Source organism: Dendrobates tinctorius, unplaced genomic scaffold (genome assembly GCF_039654945.1).
Source record: "Dendrobates tinctorius isolate UK_male_01 unplaced genomic scaffold, ASM3965494v1 ptg000265l, whole genome shotgun sequence".
Lineage (NCBI taxonomy): Eukaryota > Metazoa > Chordata > Amphibia > Anura > Dendrobatidae > Dendrobates > Dendrobates tinctorius.
The window spans coordinates 2,955,151-2,972,827 of record NW_027361932.1 but is presented as its reverse complement, the minus strand read 5'-3'; positions in this window follow the sequence as shown (position 1 = coordinate 2,972,827).

Sequence of the window (17,677 nt, the reverse complement as noted above, 5' to 3'; positions counted from 1 at the left end):
GGACCACATCACATTTGAAGCCACTTTGAGGGGTCTATATGATAGAAAATACCCAAAAGTGACACCATTCTAAAAACTGCACCCCTTAAGGTGCTCAAAACCACATTCAAGAAGTTTATTAACCCTTTAGGTGCGTCACAGGAATTTTTTTGAATATTTAAAAAAAAATGAACATCTAACTTTTTTTCATAAAAAAAATACTTCAGGTTCAATTTTTTTTATTTTACCAAGGGTAACAGGAGAAATTGAACTGCAAAAGTTATTGTGCAATTTGTCCTGAGTACGCAGATACCTGATATGTGGGGGGGAACGACTGTTTCGGCGCATGGCAGAGCTCAGAATGGAAGGAGCGCCGTTTGACTTTTTCAATGCAAAATTGGCTGGAATTCAGATTGGACCCCATGTCACGTTTGGAGAGTCCCTGATGTACCTAAACAGTGGAAACCCCCTACAAGTGACCACATTTTGGAAACTAGACCCCCCAAGGAACTTATCTAGATATGTGGTGAGAACTTTGAACCCACAAGGGCTTTACAGAAGTTTATAACGTACAGCGGTACAATTAAAAAATCATATTTTTTCCACAAAAATGATCTTTTCACCCCAATTTTTATTTTCCCAACGGTAGCAGGACCCTAAAAGTTATTGTGCAATTTGTCCTGAGTATGCTGATACCCCACATGTGGAGGTAAACCACTATTTGGGCGCATGGCAGAGCTCGGAAGGGAAGCAGCGCCATTTGACGTTTTTGGCTGGAATTGAGATCGGACACCATGTCGCGTTTGGAAAACCCCTGATGTACCAAAACAGTGGAAACCCCCCACAAATGACACCATTTTGGAAACTAGACCCCCTAAGGAACTTATCTAGATGTGTGGTGAGAACTTTGAACCCCCATGGGCTTCACAGAAGTTTATAACATAAAGCCATACAATTAAAAAATCATATTTTTTCCACAAAAATGATCTTTTCACCCTCAATTCTTATTTTTCCAAGGGTAACAGGACCCTAAAAGTTATTGTGCAATTTGTCCTGAGTACGCTGATACCCCACATGTGGGGGTAAACCACTATTTGGGCGCATGGCAGAGCTCGGAAGGGAAGCAGCGCCATTTGACGTTTTTGGCTGGAATTGAGATCGGACACCATGTCGCGTTTGGAAAACTCCTGATGTACCAAAACAGTGGAACCCCCCCACAAATGACACCATTTTGGAAACTAGACCCCCTAAGGAACTTATCTAGATGTGTGGTGAGCACTTTAACCCCCCCAGTGCTTCACAGAAGTTTACAACGCCCGGGCGTGAAAATAAAAAATTCGTATTTTTTCCACAAACATGATCTTTTAGTCACCATTTTTTTATTTTCCCAAGGGTACCAGGAGAAATTGGACCCCAAAAGTTGTTGTCCAATTTGTCCTGAGTATGCTGATACCCCATATGTGGGAGAAAACTACTGTATGGGCACACGTCGGGGCTCGGAAGGGAAGTAGTGACGTTTTGGAATGCAGACTTTGATGGAATGGTCTGCGGGTGTCATGTTGCCTTTGGAGAGCCCCTAATGTACCTAAACAGTGGAAACCCCCCACAAATGACACCATTTTGTAAACTAGACCCCCCAAGGAACTTATCTAGATGTGTGGTGAGCACTTTGACCCCCCCAGTGCTTCACAGAAGTTTACAACGCCCGGGCGTGAAAATAAAAAATTCGTATTTTTTCCACAAACATGATCTTTTAGTCACCATTTTTTTATTTTCCCAAGGGTACCAGGAGAAATTGGACCCCAAAAGTTGTTGTCCAATTTGTCCTGAGTACGCTGCTACCCCATATGTGGGAGAAAATTACTGTATGGGCACACGTCGGGGCTCGGAAGGGAAGTAGTGACGTTTTGGAATGCAGACTTTGATGGAATGGTCTGCGGGTGTCATGTTGCCTTTGGAGAGCCCCTAATGTACCTAAACAGTGGAAACCCCCCACAAATGACACCATTTTGTAAACTAGACCCCCCAAGGAACTTATCTAGATGTGTGGTGAGCACTTTGACCCCCCCAGTGCTTCACAGAAGTTTACAACGCCCGGGCGTGAAAATAAAAAATTCGTATTTTTTCCACAAACATGATCTTTTAGTCACCATTTTTTTATTTTCCCAAGGGTACCAGGAGAAATTGGACCCCAAAAGTTGTTGTCCAATTTGTCCTGAGTACGCTGACACCCCATATGTGGGAGAAAACTACTGTATGGGCACACGTCGGGGCTCGGAAGGGAAGTAGTGACGTTTTGGAATGCAGACTTTGATGGAATGGTCTGCGGCTGTCATGTTGCCTTTGGAGAGCCCCTAATGTACCTAAACAGTGGAAACCCCCCACAAATGACACCATTTTGTAAACTAGACCCCCCAAGGAACTTATCTAGATGTGTGGTGAGCACTTTGACCCCCCCAGTGATTCACAGAAGTTTACAACGCCCGGGCGTGAAAATAAAAAATTCGTATTTTTTCCACAAACATGATCTTTTAGTCACCATTTTTTTATTTTCCCAAGGGTACCAGGAGAAATTGGACCCCAAAAGTTGTTGTCCAATTTGTCCTGAGTACGCTGACACCCCATATGTGGGAGAAAACTACTGTATGGACACACGTCGGGGCTCGGAAGGGAAGCAGTGACGTTTTGGAATGCAGACTTTGATGGAATGGTCTGCGGGTGTCATGTGCGTTTGGAGAGCCCCTGATGTACCTAAACTATTGAAACTCCCCACAAGTGACCCCATTTTGGACACTAGACCCCCCACGGAACTTATCTAGATGTGTGGTGAGCACTTTGAACCCCCAAGTGCTTCACAGAAGTTTACAACACTCGGACGTGAAAATAAAAAAATCATTTTTTTCCACAAAAATGATATTTTTGCCCCCAATTTTTTATTTTCCTAAGGGTAACAGGAGAAATTGGACCCCAAAAATTGTTTTGCAATTTGTCCTGAGTAGGCTGCTACCCTACATGTGGGGGTAAAACACTGTTTGGGCGCATAGCAGAGCTTGGAAGGGAAGGAGCACCATTTGACTTTTTCAACTCAGAATTGGCTGGAATTGAGATCAGACGCCATGTTGCATTTGGAGAGCCCCTGATGTGCCCAAACAGTGGAAACCCCCAATTCTAACTCCAACCCGAACCCCAACACGCCCCTAACCCTAGCCCTAACCCTAGCCCTAACCCTAGCCCTAGCCCTAACCCTAGCCCTAACCCTACCCCTAACCCTAGCCCTAACCCTACCCCAACACACCCCTAGCCCTAACCCTAGCCCTAACCCTAATGGAAAAATGGAAATAAATACATTTTTTTTATATTTTATTATTTTTCCCTAACTAAGGGGGTGATAACGGGGGGTTTGATTTACTATTTATGGCGGTTTTTATGTTTGGCGGCTGTCGCACGCTAAAAGACGCTTTTTATTGTAAAAATAGTTTTTGCATCACCACATATTGAGAGCTATAATTTTTCCTTATTTTGACCCACAGAGTCATGTGAGGTCTTATTTTTTGCGGGACGAGTTGACGTTTTTATTGGTACCATTTTCGGGCACGTGAAATTTTTTGATCGCTTTTTATTCAGATTTTTGGGACGCAGAATGAACAAAAACCAGCGTTTCATGAATTTCTTTTGGGGGGGTGCGTTTACACCGTTCCGCGTGCGGTAAAATTGATAAAGCGGTTTTATTCTTCGGGTCAGTACGGTTACAGCGATACCTCATTTAGGTCGTTTTTTTATGTTTTTGTCGGTTTTATGCAATGAAAACTATTTTATATAAAAAATAATTATTTTGCATCGCTTTATTCTGCGAGTTATAACTTTTTAATTTTTTCGCTGATGATGCTGTGTGGCAACTTGTTTTTTGCGGGACAAGATGACGTTTTCAGCGGTACCATGGATATTTATATGCGTCTTTTTGATCGCGCGTTATTGCGCTTTTTGTTTGGCAGTATGATAATAAATCATTATTTTTTGCTTCGTTTTTTATTTTTATTTTTTAAGGGGTTCGCTAAAGGGGTTAACTAATGGGACAGTTTTATAGGGCAGGTCATTACGGACGCTGCGATACCTAATATGTGTACTTTTATTGCTTTTTTTTTTATTATTTTCAAAAAATGAATTTATTGGGGAATATTTTTTTTTTTTTACTAATTTATTTGGCGATTTTTTTAAATTTATTTTTACACCTTTTTTTTATTTTTTTTTTACTTTATTACATAGTCCCAGGTGGGACATCACTGTCCTGTGACAGATCGCTGATCTGTCACATCACAGATCACTGTGACAGATCAGCAATCTGTCACAGGCAGTGCACAAGGCTTCCTCATGCCTGCGCTTTGCAGGCACTGAGGAAGCCAGCTTCCCCAGGCCCCCGAAGGCCCCCGTCGCCATCTTGGATTCGGGGGCCTGGAGGAAAGGAGCCCCCCGCAGCAGCGCTGCACATTGCGCTGCCGTGGGGGGCTCAGGGAAGCACGGAGGGAGCCCCCTCCCTGCCGATGCTTCCCTTTAACTCCCGGTACACCGCGATCGCGTTTGATCGCGGTGTGCAAGGGGTTAATGTGTCGGGGGCGGTCCGTGACCGCCCCTGACACATTGTGCCGGGTGTCAGCTGTGATAATCAGCTGACACCCGGCCGCGATCAGCGGCGCTCACCACGTGGGCGCCGCTGATCGCGGTAGACGTACTATCCCGTCCCCGGTCATACGGGCCCGGGTACCGTGGACGGGATAGTACGTCTCATGTCAGGAAGGGGTTAATACTAGACAGTGTAGGACTGCCCCGACCACAGAGTCACCTTGTCGATGGTGGGACGGCTTTTATGCTATGTTTGATCAAATACAGTATTATAAGGACTCTATGATTTAAATGCACTTTTGCTTTTTACTTATTTAATTACAGCATGTTTTTTTTATTTTGTCTTTTCTAGGTTTTGTATGCTTTTTGGCCATGTGAACATGCATTTATATGCTGCATGTGTACTAACTCAAACCAAGCTCAATTTTTGTGTGAAAAAAAACTTTGCAGTTATCTGTCAGCTAGATAATTTCTAATATATGCAAAAGGGCCAATCCATGATTGCCCAGCAGCGACTGCAAGGCAACCCTCCCTGCTGGGGACCTAACCTTATATATTTCCTCTTCTTGGCTGAATAGCCTAAATTACAGAGGGGAAAAAAAGTATTTAGTCAGTCAGCAATAGTGCAAGTTCCACCACTTAAAAAGATGAGGCATCTGTAATTTACATCATAGGTAGACCTCAACTATGGGAGACAAACTGAGAAAAAAAAATCCAGAAAATCACATTGTCTGTTTTTTTTTCATTTTATTTGCATATTATGGTGGAAAATAAGTATTTGGTCAGAAACAAAATTTCATCTCAATACTTTGTGATATATCCTTTGTTGGCAATGACAGAGGTCAAACGTTTTCTGTAAGTCTTCACAAGGTTGCCACACACTGTTGTTGGTATGTTGGCCCATTCCTCCATGCAGATCTCCTCTAGAGCAGTGATGTTTTTGGCTTTTCGCTTGGCAACACGGACTTTCAACTCCCTCCAAAGGTTTTCTATAGGGTTGAGATCTGGAGACTGGCTAGGCCACTCCAGGACCTTGAAATGCTTCTTACGAAGCCACTCCTTCGTTGCCCTGGCGGTGTGCTTTGGATCATTGTCATGTTGAAAGACCCAGCCATGTTTCATCTTCAATGCCCTTGCTGATGGAAGGAGGTTTGCACTCAAAATCTCACGATACATGGCCCCATTCATTCTTTCATGTACCCGGATCAGTCGTCCTGGCCCCTTTGCAGAGAAACAGCCCCAAAGCATGATGTTTCCACCACCATGCTTTACAGTAGGTATGGTGTTTGATGGATGCAACTCAGTATTCTTTTTCCTCCAAACACGACAAGTTGTGTTTCTACCAAACAGTTCCAGTTTGGTTTCATCAGACCATAGGACATTCTCCCAAAACTCCTCTGGATCATCCAAATGCTCTCTAGCAAACTTCAGATGGGCCCGGACATGTACAGGCTTAAACAGTGGGACACGTCTGGCACTGCAGGATCTGAGTCCATGGTGGCGTAGTGTGTTACTTATGGTAGGCCTTGTTACATTGGTCCCAGCTCTCTGCAGTTCATTCACTAGGTCCCCCCGCGTGGTTCTGGGATTTTTGCTCACCGTTCTTGTGATCATTCTGACCCCACGGGGTGGGATTTTGCGTGGAGCACCAGATCGAGGGAGATTATCAGTGGTCTTGTATGTCTTCCATTTTCTAATTATTGCTCCCACAGTTGATTTCTTCACTCCAAGCTGGTTGGCTATTGCAGATTCAGTCTTCCCAGCCTGGTGCAGGGCTACAATTTTGTTTCTGGTGTCCTTTGACAGCTCTTTGGTCTTCACCATAGTGGAGTTTGGAGTCAGACTGTTTGAGGGTGTGCACAGGTGTCTTTTTATACTGATAACAAGTTTAAACAGGTGCCATTACTACAGGTAATGAGTGGAGGAAAGAGGAGATTCTTAAAGAAGAAGTTACAGGTCTGTGAGAGCCAGAAATCTTGATTGCTTGTTTCTGACCAAATACTTATTTTTCACCATAATATGCAAATAAAATGAAAAAAAAAACAGACAATGTGATTTTCTGTTTTTTTTTTCTCAGTTTGTCTCCCATAGTTGAGGTCTACCTATGATGTAAATTACAGACGCCTCTCATCTTTTTAAGTGGTGGAACTTGCACTATTGCTGACTGACTAAATACTTTTTTTCCCCACTGTATATGGGTAGGTAGGATCCTGCTGTAATTAAAACTGCCATAGGCCGATGGGTGGAGTGCTCATTCAGAGAGCTTATGTATACAAATATCAAAAGATTGAATATCACCTCCAAACAGATCAGGTGTGAACAGGTGTGTGTACATGACAAGTAGCTCTCCATATACAATCAACAAAGTTGCACTCTGTAACGCTATAGCATATAAACATGAAATATATCAAATCAGAACTGCATCACCGCTCTGGAAAATAGGAAAACACGAAGATACTTAGCATATAAATTAGCCAATCCATGTATGTCCAGAAGCCACGACAAGGCGACCCTCCCTGCTGGGGACCTACCCTTACGATGCCTTCATGCGTTAGATCCCCAGCAGAAAGGGTTGCCTTGTCATGGCTGCTGGGTATACATGGATTCGCCAATTTATGAGATGAGTATTTTTGTTTATTCTTATATAGAAACGGGCAAGAAAAACATTATGAGGTGCAGATATTACATTATTTTCTCTGATTACATTCAATTAGAAGCTTTGTGCCTGTCTGACTATTATATATGAAAACTCATCAAATTGCATATTTAAGGCTTGTGGTGGTGTTCAGGGGTAAAAAACCACTAATATTCCAAAGTAAATGTGAAAATTGATCAAAATGTTTCTTTATTCCTTTAATGGGGCCATCGTTGATAGTTGAGCTCTGAGCACTCACAAAAGAATGATGAAAGACCGCTTCATTGAAACAGGGCTCTCCAGAGTCCTGGTTCTCACAATTGGTGGCGGTCCCAGTAGTTGTACCCTCAGCGATTGAGAAGTTGAGAATATACCTTTGAAGGAACATTTTGCTATTTATGTGTGTGAACATTCAGACATTGAAGGCACTACTTGGGCACTGCCATGTTCCATTAGGTTATGCTCATACGTTACATTTTTGCTGTGCTTCTTATGCAAATTAAAAGTTGTGTTTTATAATGCCAGAAAAAATCAGTCAGGGTATGAAACCCATTTATTTTTGTGATTTTCCCAAGTTTAAACCATAACAACTTGGTATATTCACATGAGATATTAGTGTTAGTACAGTTTAATTAAATTAGTTATATACTGTATGTTGAGTAAACAACATCAATTCAACTTCCCCACTGTTTATACAATTGTGTATTTTTCATGAACTCATATAATCTTAGTTCATGGCTGCAATTCATATATAAATCCATCTTTTTGGGTCGGAATAGTCACTAATTTTTCAGACATAAAAAAACTTTTTCCCCTAAATCATTTGATCTCATGTCATGGCCCTTTTTTCCAAAAATGTTTTATGGTTTCACATACGTCTTGCATTGGTGGCCTAACACTTTGCATTGTCATGCTTGCAAGGTGGAAGCATTGCTGAACGTTGGGATCCTCAGAAAAAGCAACATGTGAACAGAGTTTTAGCATATAAATTCTAATGGGGGCAAGCCATACCATATTACCCTGTTGTAAGGTTTAATTTGCTTGCTAGGTATTAGTAATTTTATTATTGAGGTTGTTTCCTTCTACAACTTTTTCCACATGAATAGAATTTCAATAGTAAAATTCTGCATTTCTTAACCCAAAATAGTTAAGCTGATTTCTAATAAAGAACCAGAATGATTTGGTTTTACTACTAAATTAACTAGCAGTGCAATGTATGAACATGATTTTGTGGTTATAGTGGTTAGCAGAGGAATGCAGATGGAGGATGGAGACTAATGCTACAGGGAGCTTCCTCCAGATTAACATCCACCCTGCTATTCATGAGAATAAAGATTGCTCTATAAGTGGATGGTAAATAGGAAACCCGTTCTTCTAGTTCTTAGTGGACAGAAAAGTGAGGGTATGTGAGGAAATGAAGTGAGAGAACAAATCCTGGAAAAAAAGCAAGTGGAGTAGAAGGAAAGATATTATTTTGAAGGGTACGCACACATTGGCAGCAAAGGAAGGAGGAAGGAGAAGATGCTCAAATACTGTAAATTATTTGCTACTTGGGGAAGTAAAAGAGCTCATCCAGGAGTTTAAAAAATGAACAGCAGGAAATGATACATGATTAAAAAAACAACCATTATCCACCTGCTTTTCGTCCAACCAATAAAGGCAGGAGGAGGCTGAGTCTCGTTATTAGGCCTCGTTCCCACTAGCGTTTAAAAAATCGCTCCGATATTGATTCAGAAAAGTAGGACGAGTGCAATGCGAGTACAATACTATTTTTCTGACATAGCATCCGTATGACATGCGTTTTTTTTTTTCTCTGCAACTGTCCTACAATCATTTACAGGAACATTTATAGCATTCTATGCTACAGAATTGTAATGTATCCATAAAAATCGGATGGCATTCGGATGGTCCATGTGCCGTCCATTCTTTTTCTCGCACCGACCCGGGCCCGCACTTCAATAGCGTTGAACTGCTGCAGCGCCGCTAAGGGCCCGGTTTAGCCTGCTGGTAGGGGCCCCCTCTGCCCACCGGGCCCCATACGCCAGTCAGGGCGGTAGTTCCCTGATGGCGGCCCTGACTCATTCACTTGCATTGGCAAGTCTCATCCAATATAAGCAGTCAGGCTGGAATCACACCAGTGTATGGCATCCAATGCAAGATGCTAATGACCCCATGCTTCTGCTCTCCTGTGAGTGAGAGCCAAGTGTCAGTGCTCTGTGCTCCGATCCTCTCGCATGAGAGGATCGCAGCACAGGTGCGTAGAAGATGGATAAAGTAAATTCTCCATCTCCTCCATTATCTGTCTCGGTATATTTCGGACTGCTTTAAACTGACATCTGAGAGCAGTCTGATGATTCACTCGCACCCATAGATTTGTATGGGTGCGAGTGAGCTGAGTTTCGCTGCAAATAGCAGCGTGCAGTCACCGTTCTCTCATCTCGAATCGGCATGAGAAAATAATTGCAGATCTGAGCTGCCCCATAGAATAACACTGGGCAGAGTGCTAGGCAATGTTTTATCACATAGCACTCGGCCATGTTATACGGTATTGTGACTCTGGCCTAATATGACCGCTCCCTTACTGCCCAGTTTATGGAGCCTCTTTGCACTGGAACCTATTAGGAGTACAACATAAAAGCCCCATTTACCACATTTATTACGGGGCTTTTATATTTGCTCATATGTGTATTTTTTATTTTATTTTTGGCATACATATGTAAAAGTGGCTATTCTGTGTATGCTATTTTTACAATGAAAGTGAATGCACAGATACATCTCAATTCAGAGCATGTGGAAACAGATTTTTCTGGACATTCAATTTATGGCTGGTTGGAAACATAGTATCCTTCATCTGTACGTTTTGATTCTTGAAAGCAGAGTCTAATACAGTTTTATCCTTATATGACGGAAGATGAAGGAGGGTAACCATGGACAATTTTGCAAGGAATGCCATGTAATTTTTTTGCCCAAGGGTCTCTGTTAACATTGATAAAGTGATGAAGTACAGACTGTAACCAATGTATTGTAAAAAGTGACATGACTTCTGCAGCCAGTGACTGGTCAGTGAAGTATGCCATCGATTAAAAGGGTTGTAAGTAGAGTTGAGCGATACCGTCCGATACTTCAAAGTATCGGATCGGAATGGATCGGCCGATCTTAAAAAAAAGTATCGGTATCGCCGATTCCGATACATACCGGAAGTCCCATTCAAGTCTATGGGACTTCCGGTATCGGAATAAGAAAAACCCTGTTTTTGCCTTGTACAGCCTCTCTGGGGTCTGTACGGGCCTTTCGGGGGGCTGTGCCGGCCTGCCAGGGGGTCTGTGCAGGCTCCGGTGGTCTGTGCCGGCCTGCCGGGGGGCTGTGCCGGCCTGCCAGTGGTCTGTGCAGGCTCCGGTGGGCTGTGCCGGCCTGCCGGGGGGCTGTGCCGGCCTGCCGGTGGTCTGTGCAGTCTCCGGTGGGCTGTGCCGGCCTGCCGGGGGGCTGTGCCGGCCTGCCGGTGGTCTGTGCAGGCTCCGGTGGGCTGTGCCGGCCTGCCGGTGGTCTGTGCAGGCTTCGGGGGTCTGTGCAGGCATCGTCCGATGGGACTACAAGTCCCATCGGGCGATGCCTGCTACCATGACAGTGATTGACACATTAGCCAATGATGGGACAGTAGTAGTCCCATCATCCGGCTAATGTGTTGAATGTAAAAAAAAAAAAATTACATGCTACATACATGCTACATACATACAACATGCATACTACATACATGCAACATTCATACTACATACTACATACATGCTACATTCATACTACATATATACTACATGCAACATACATACTAGATATATAGAACATGCATGCAAAATGCATACTACATATATACTACATGCAACATACATACTACATATATACTACATGCATGCAACATGCATACTACATATATACTACATGCTACATACATACTACATATATGCTACATACATACTACATATATACTACATGCATGCTACATACATACTGCATGCTACATACATACTACATGCTACATACATACTACATATATGCTACATACATACTACATGCATGCTACATACATACTGTATGCTACATACATACTACATGCTACATACATACCACATATATACTACATACATACTACATGCATGCTACATGCTACATACATACCACATACATACTACATACATACTACATACATACTACATGCATACTACATGCTACATACATACTACATGCTACATACATACCACATACATACTACATGCATGCTACATACATACTACATGCTACATACATACTACATATATACTACATGCATGCTACATACATACTACATGCTACATACATACTACATATATACTACATGCATGCTACATACATACTACATACATACTACATGCATGCTACATACATACTACATGCTACATACATACCACATACATACTACATATATACTACATGCATGCTACATACATACTGCATGCTACATGCATGCTACATACATACTACATACATACTACATGCTACATACATACCACATATAAACTACATACATACTACATACAATACATTCATACAATACATACATAGACATACAGTACATATAACATAGCGTAACATACTTACCAATACTTGTCACATTGTTCCCCGAAGCCATTGTCTTTTACGGAATAAATATTAACATAACAAACCACAAAAATACTCACCCACGATCCGAAGCAGTCCACGAGTGTGTCCCACGACGATCTTGGGTAGAGAACTGCAGCATCAGCTGATGCTGCCGTTCTCTACGGGCTGCAGGAATCCAATGACGGAAGGTAGGTATCCTTCCGCACTGTATTCCTCCGCCACTTAAAAAAAAAAAGTGGCATAAAGTGAGACTAGGGACTTTTTTTTTTTTAAGTGGCGGAGGAATACAGACCCATTTTTTTTCTACAGACCCATTGACTTTCATTGCTGATTTTGATCTGACTGTCGTATCAAAATTGGACATGTCTCTAATACACTGCTCAAAAAAATAAAGGGAACACTTAAACAACAGAATATAACTCCAAGTAAATCAAACTTCTGTGAAATCAAACTGTCCACTTAGGAAGCAACACTGTTTGACAATCAGTTTCACATGCTGTTGTGCAAATGGAATAGACAATAGATGGAAATTATTGGGAATTATCAAGACCCACTCAATAAAGGAGTGTTTCTGCAGGTGGCGACCACAGACCACATCTCAGTACCAATGCTTTCTGGCTGATGTTTTGGTCAGTTTTGAATGTTGGTTGTACTTTAACACTCGTGGTAGCATGAGACGGATTCTACAACCCACAGAAGTTGCTCAAATAGTGCAGCTCATCCAGGATGGCACATCAATGCGAGCTGTGGCAAGAAGGTTTATGTGTCTGTCAGCGTAGTGTCCAGAGGCTGGAGACGCTACCAGGAGACAGACCAGTACACCAGGAGATGTGGAGGGGGCTGTAGGAGGGCAACAACCCAGCAGCAGGACCTCTGCGTTTGTGCAAGGTGGAACAGGAGGAGCACTGCCAGAGCCCTGCAAAATGACCTCCAGCAGGCCACAAATGTGTTTGCACAAAAGTTTAGAAACCGACTCCATGAGGGTGGTCTGAGTGCCCAACGTCCACAGATGGGGGTTATGCGCATACACCGTGCAGGACGCTTGGCATTTGCTACAGAACACCAGGATTGGCAAATTCACCACTGGCGCCCTGTGCTCTTCACAGATGAAAGCAGGTTCGCACTGAGCACATGTGACAGATGTGACAGTCTGGAGACGCCGTGGAGAGCGATCTGCTGCCAGCAACATCCTTCAGCATGACCGGTTTGGCAGTGGGTCAATAATGGTGTGCGGTGGCATTTCTTTGGAGGGCCTCACAGCCTCCATGTGCTTGCTAGAGGTAGCCTGACTACCATTAGGTACAGAGATGAGATCCTCAGACCCCTTGTGAGACCATATGTTGGTGCAGTTGGCCCTGGTTTCCTCCTAATGCAGGACAATGCCAGCCCTCATGTGGCTGGAGTGTGTCAGTAGTTCCTGCAAGATGAAGTCATTGAAGCTATGGACTGGCCCGCCCGTTCCCCAAACCTGTGTCAAGATCCCAGTGCAGGTTTTTGAGCTGCACGTCAGGGGTTAATATCTGGAGCTCAGTGCAGGTTTAGACCTGCACACCTCGGGTTAATGATTGTGGCCTCTTTTTGGTTCTGGGAGAGCTTCTTAAACCCCTGGGAAGCTCCAATCCCTGTCAGTTATACTTTTGCCTTTGGCCGAGTGTGGTGACCTCCGTGTGCTTGTGCCTGTTCATTGTTATAGCTTGTTTATATGGTTCTGACCCGGTTCTGTTCCCCGCTGAGAGTTTGCCTGTTGATTCTGTACTGCGCTACCCTCTCTGTGTATGACTCATTGCCTGTTATCTGACTACTCTCTGCTCGCCCCTCTTGTACCTTGCAGCTATCTCTGTGTTTGACTCATTGGCTATGTCCTGACTATCCTCCCTGTCTATGCCCCTTGGTAACTTTGTCTCGCAGTTACCCTGCTAGGAGTTCTCTTGCAGCTCCTAGCTCTCTGGAGTTTAGGCCACGCCCCCAGCAGTCACGTGCTTCAGGTCCTGCTCTTCTGAAAAACGCACCTCTTCGGCTGCTGCCCGCTCCACAGGTATCTTTGAACACAGTTCGCTTTACTCAGGACATGCACACTGGCTCAGTGAGCAAGCTCAGTGCGGTGTTTCTGACATAACTGACCTTAAATTTTTTTTTTTCCTCTCCTCACTTCTGCAACATGGACTTAATGTGTGCTTTATCTGAGCAGGTGAAATGCTTGACTCAGTCGCTGCAGAAGCTTAGTTTGGAACACCAAGCTCTGGCTCAGTCCCAACGGCGGGTTGAGGACTCAGTTCAGGGGGTGCTTTCAGCAGGTGGGGGATAGAGATGTCATTTTAGTCCCACTCGAATCCCCGGTTAAATTGCCAGATACGTTTTCTGGTTACAAAGATGAATTCAGAGCATTTAAGGAGGGCTGTAAGCTCTTTTTCTCTTTGAGACCCCGCTCCTCTGGGGATGAGAGACAGAGGGTGGGGGTGGTTATGTCCCTGCTTAGGGGGTCCCCACGAGCCTGGGCATTTTCGCTTTCCTCTTCTGCCCGGAGAGAATGTCTGTGGATGCGTTTTTTTAAGCCTTAGGGCTTATTTATGATGAGCCTGATAGAGTGCGTTTTGCTGAGGACAAGGTGATGAGCGTCTGTCAGGGGGAGCACTCGGCCGAATGGTTCTGTACGGAATTCAGACGTTGGGCAGCCGAGATTTCTTCGAGTCATGCCGCCCTTCGGGGGCTGTTCCGTAGAGGCCTGTGTGAACGTCTGAAGGATGCCTTGGCACTCCATCCACCACCTGACTCCCTGGAGGATGCCATGACCCAAGCGGTTCGCATGGATCACAGACTACGGGCTAGAGGCGTTATGCAATGGGAAACACCATTATTCTTCAGTGGAGATGAGACCCGGACTCTTCCTGTGGCTATGGAGGTGAGCGTTGTCACCTGTGAGGAATAGGAAAGCAGACGCCGCCAGGAGAAGCAGTTGTGATTCTATTGTGGGAAATCTGGACACTGGAAGAAGGACTGCCCCTCCTGTCCGTCATTCTCCAAGATAGCGGGAAACAACTAGGCCTGGGTAGTAGTCGAGGAGGCTACCCAGACCTTCAGGTATAATTTTCCTCACATGCAAAAATGGTGCAGCAGGTGGAACTGGAACTTGGTAATGGTCCGGTTCACACTATTGCTTTTGCTGACTGTGGTTCTGCTGTGAACCTGATTGATACCAAAATTATGACTCTTAATAAGATAGAGACAGTCAGGCTTCAGGATCCTGTTAAACTTGTGGCAATTGACTTGTCCCCTCTTACCCAGGACAGTTTCTGTTGCAGGTCTGAACTTTTTTCTCTAAAAGTGAGTTCCACTCATGTGGAAAAACTAAGTTGTCTTGTGCTAGATAACTTGCCTGCAGGACTGGTACTGGGGATGCCTTGGATTCAATGCCACAATCCTACCATTAATTGGGTTACAGGGAAGATCACTCAATGGGGATGTAAGGATAAATGAGGTAACCTGGGACACCTTGTTAATGCTGTTAAATCTGTATCTGTGTCGTCTTTCGATCTGGAAGGTATTCTGGAGTACCTGAAGGATTTCGAATATATTTTTTCAGAAAGTGAGGCTGAGGCGCTGCCACCACATAGACCCTACGATTATGCCATTGATTTAGTACCCGGAGCCAAGTTACCTAAGGCTTGATTGTTCAATTTGTCTGGGCCTGAACGCCAAGCCATGATGAAGGAGTACATAGCTGAGAGTCTCCGCAAAGGGCATATTAGACCTTCTGTGTCTCCGGTGGCAGCAGGATTCTTCTTTGTGAAGCAGAAAGATGGTGGTTTGCGGCCGTGCCTCGACTTTCGGGAACTGAACAAGATAACGGTTTGGAACACTTACCCGCTTCCCCTCATCCCAGACTTATGTAACCAGTTAGCTGGGGCCCAATGGTTCTCCAAGTTAGATCTCCGGGGGGCCTATAATCTGATAAGGGTTCGGGAAGGGGACGAGTGGAAAACTGCATTCCTCACATCAGAAGGACTCTTTGAAAACCTGGTAATGCCGTTTGGGTTAAAAATTGCGCCCGCTATATTCCAGAATTTCATCAATGTGGTGTTTTCTGACCTGATAGGCCGTTTTGTTATTATTTATTTGGATGACATTTTGGTGTATTCCCTGGACAGCCAATCTCACTTGCAACATCCGCAGACAGTTCTCCAGACACTCAGGGAGAACCAATTGTTCGCTAAATTGGAAAAATGTTCATTTTTTGCACAGGAACTGTCTTTTTTGGGGTTGATTGTGTCCTGTGAGGGGTTTCGTATGGATCCTAAGAAGGTGCTGGCGATCGCTGACTGGGTTCAGCCTCTAGATCTCAAGGGGCTCCAGCGCTTCTAGGATTTGCGAACTATTATAGGAGATTCATTAAAGGTTTCTCACAAGTGGTTAAACCACTCACGGATCTTACCTGGAAGGGCGCTGATGTAAAAAATTGGTCTGTACTCGCTAAGGAGTCCTTCTCAGCTATTAAGAAATGTTTCATGTCCGCCCCGGTGTTGGTCTAACCAGACCCGTCCACCCTTACCAATCTCAGACCCTGTGCCTTCTTCTCCAAGAAGTTCTCTTTAGCTGAGAGAAACTATGATGTAGGCAATAGAGAACTTCTTGTGGTCAAGCTGGCATTTGAGGAATGGAGGCACTTTTTGGAAGGGGCGGCTCACCCTATCACGGTTGTCACGGATCACAAAAATTTGGCATACCTTGAATCTGCTAAGAGGCTTACTCCTAGATAAGCCCGTTGGTCACTTTTTTTTCACGATTTCAGTTCTCCATTACTTTTTGACCGGGGTCCAAAAATGTTAAAGCGAATGCCCTGTCCAGAAGTTTTGACCCGGTATCTCCCCTCGAGCAGCCATCCTCCATTCTTCCCCCAGGGGTGGTAGTGGCGGGGGTCTCATCTGAGTTGGAACAAGAAATTCTAAGGGCTCAGGCTCTAGCTTTGGCAACCAGGCCAGGGGATGAAGTGTTTGTTCCAGATTTATTGCGGCCTAGACTTCTGCAGGAGTTTCATGAGTCTAGGCTGAGTTCTCATCCAGGTATCACGGCCACTAGAGAGGCAGTAGCCAGGGGTTTTTGGTGGCCTTCACTAAGGTCCGATGTCAAGAAATTTGTTTCTGCTTGTGGTGTGTGTGCCCTTTCCAAAGGCTCACTGAACCGGACGGCTGGGAAACTCATACCTTTACCGGTTCCTGATAGGCCAAGGACTCATCTTTCCATGGATTTTATTACCGGCTTTCCACGTTCCAGGGGCAATACCATGATCTGGGTGGTGGTGGATAGCTTTTCTAAACAGGCCCATTTCATTCCCTTGGCAGCATTACCCTCAGCAGAAACATTGTCAAGGTTGTTTGTGCAGCATGTGGTCTGATTGCATGGGGTACCCCTGAATGTGGTGTCTGACAGAGGTGTGCAGATTGTAGCCAAAGTTTGGAGGGCGTTCTGTATGAAATTGGGCATCTCACTCTCATTCTCGTCGGTATATCACCCGGAGAGTAATGGTCAGACAGAACGCCCCAATCAATCCCTGGAACAAATTCTCAGGTGTCTGACCTCCGCCAGACAGAAGGATTGGTGTGATGCGTTACCGTTGGCGGAATTCGCTTTTAACAACCGGGTGAGTCAGTCCACCAACATGTCCCCATTCCTGATTAACTATGGGTTTAATCCGCATTTTGGGGAGTTTTCACGGGTGGATTCTGGTTGTCCAGGGGTAGAGGGGTCCGTTCAATGGTTAAAAAACCTCTGGGCTGAAGTCCAGCGTAATATCTCTCGGGCCTAGGGGAGGTACAAATA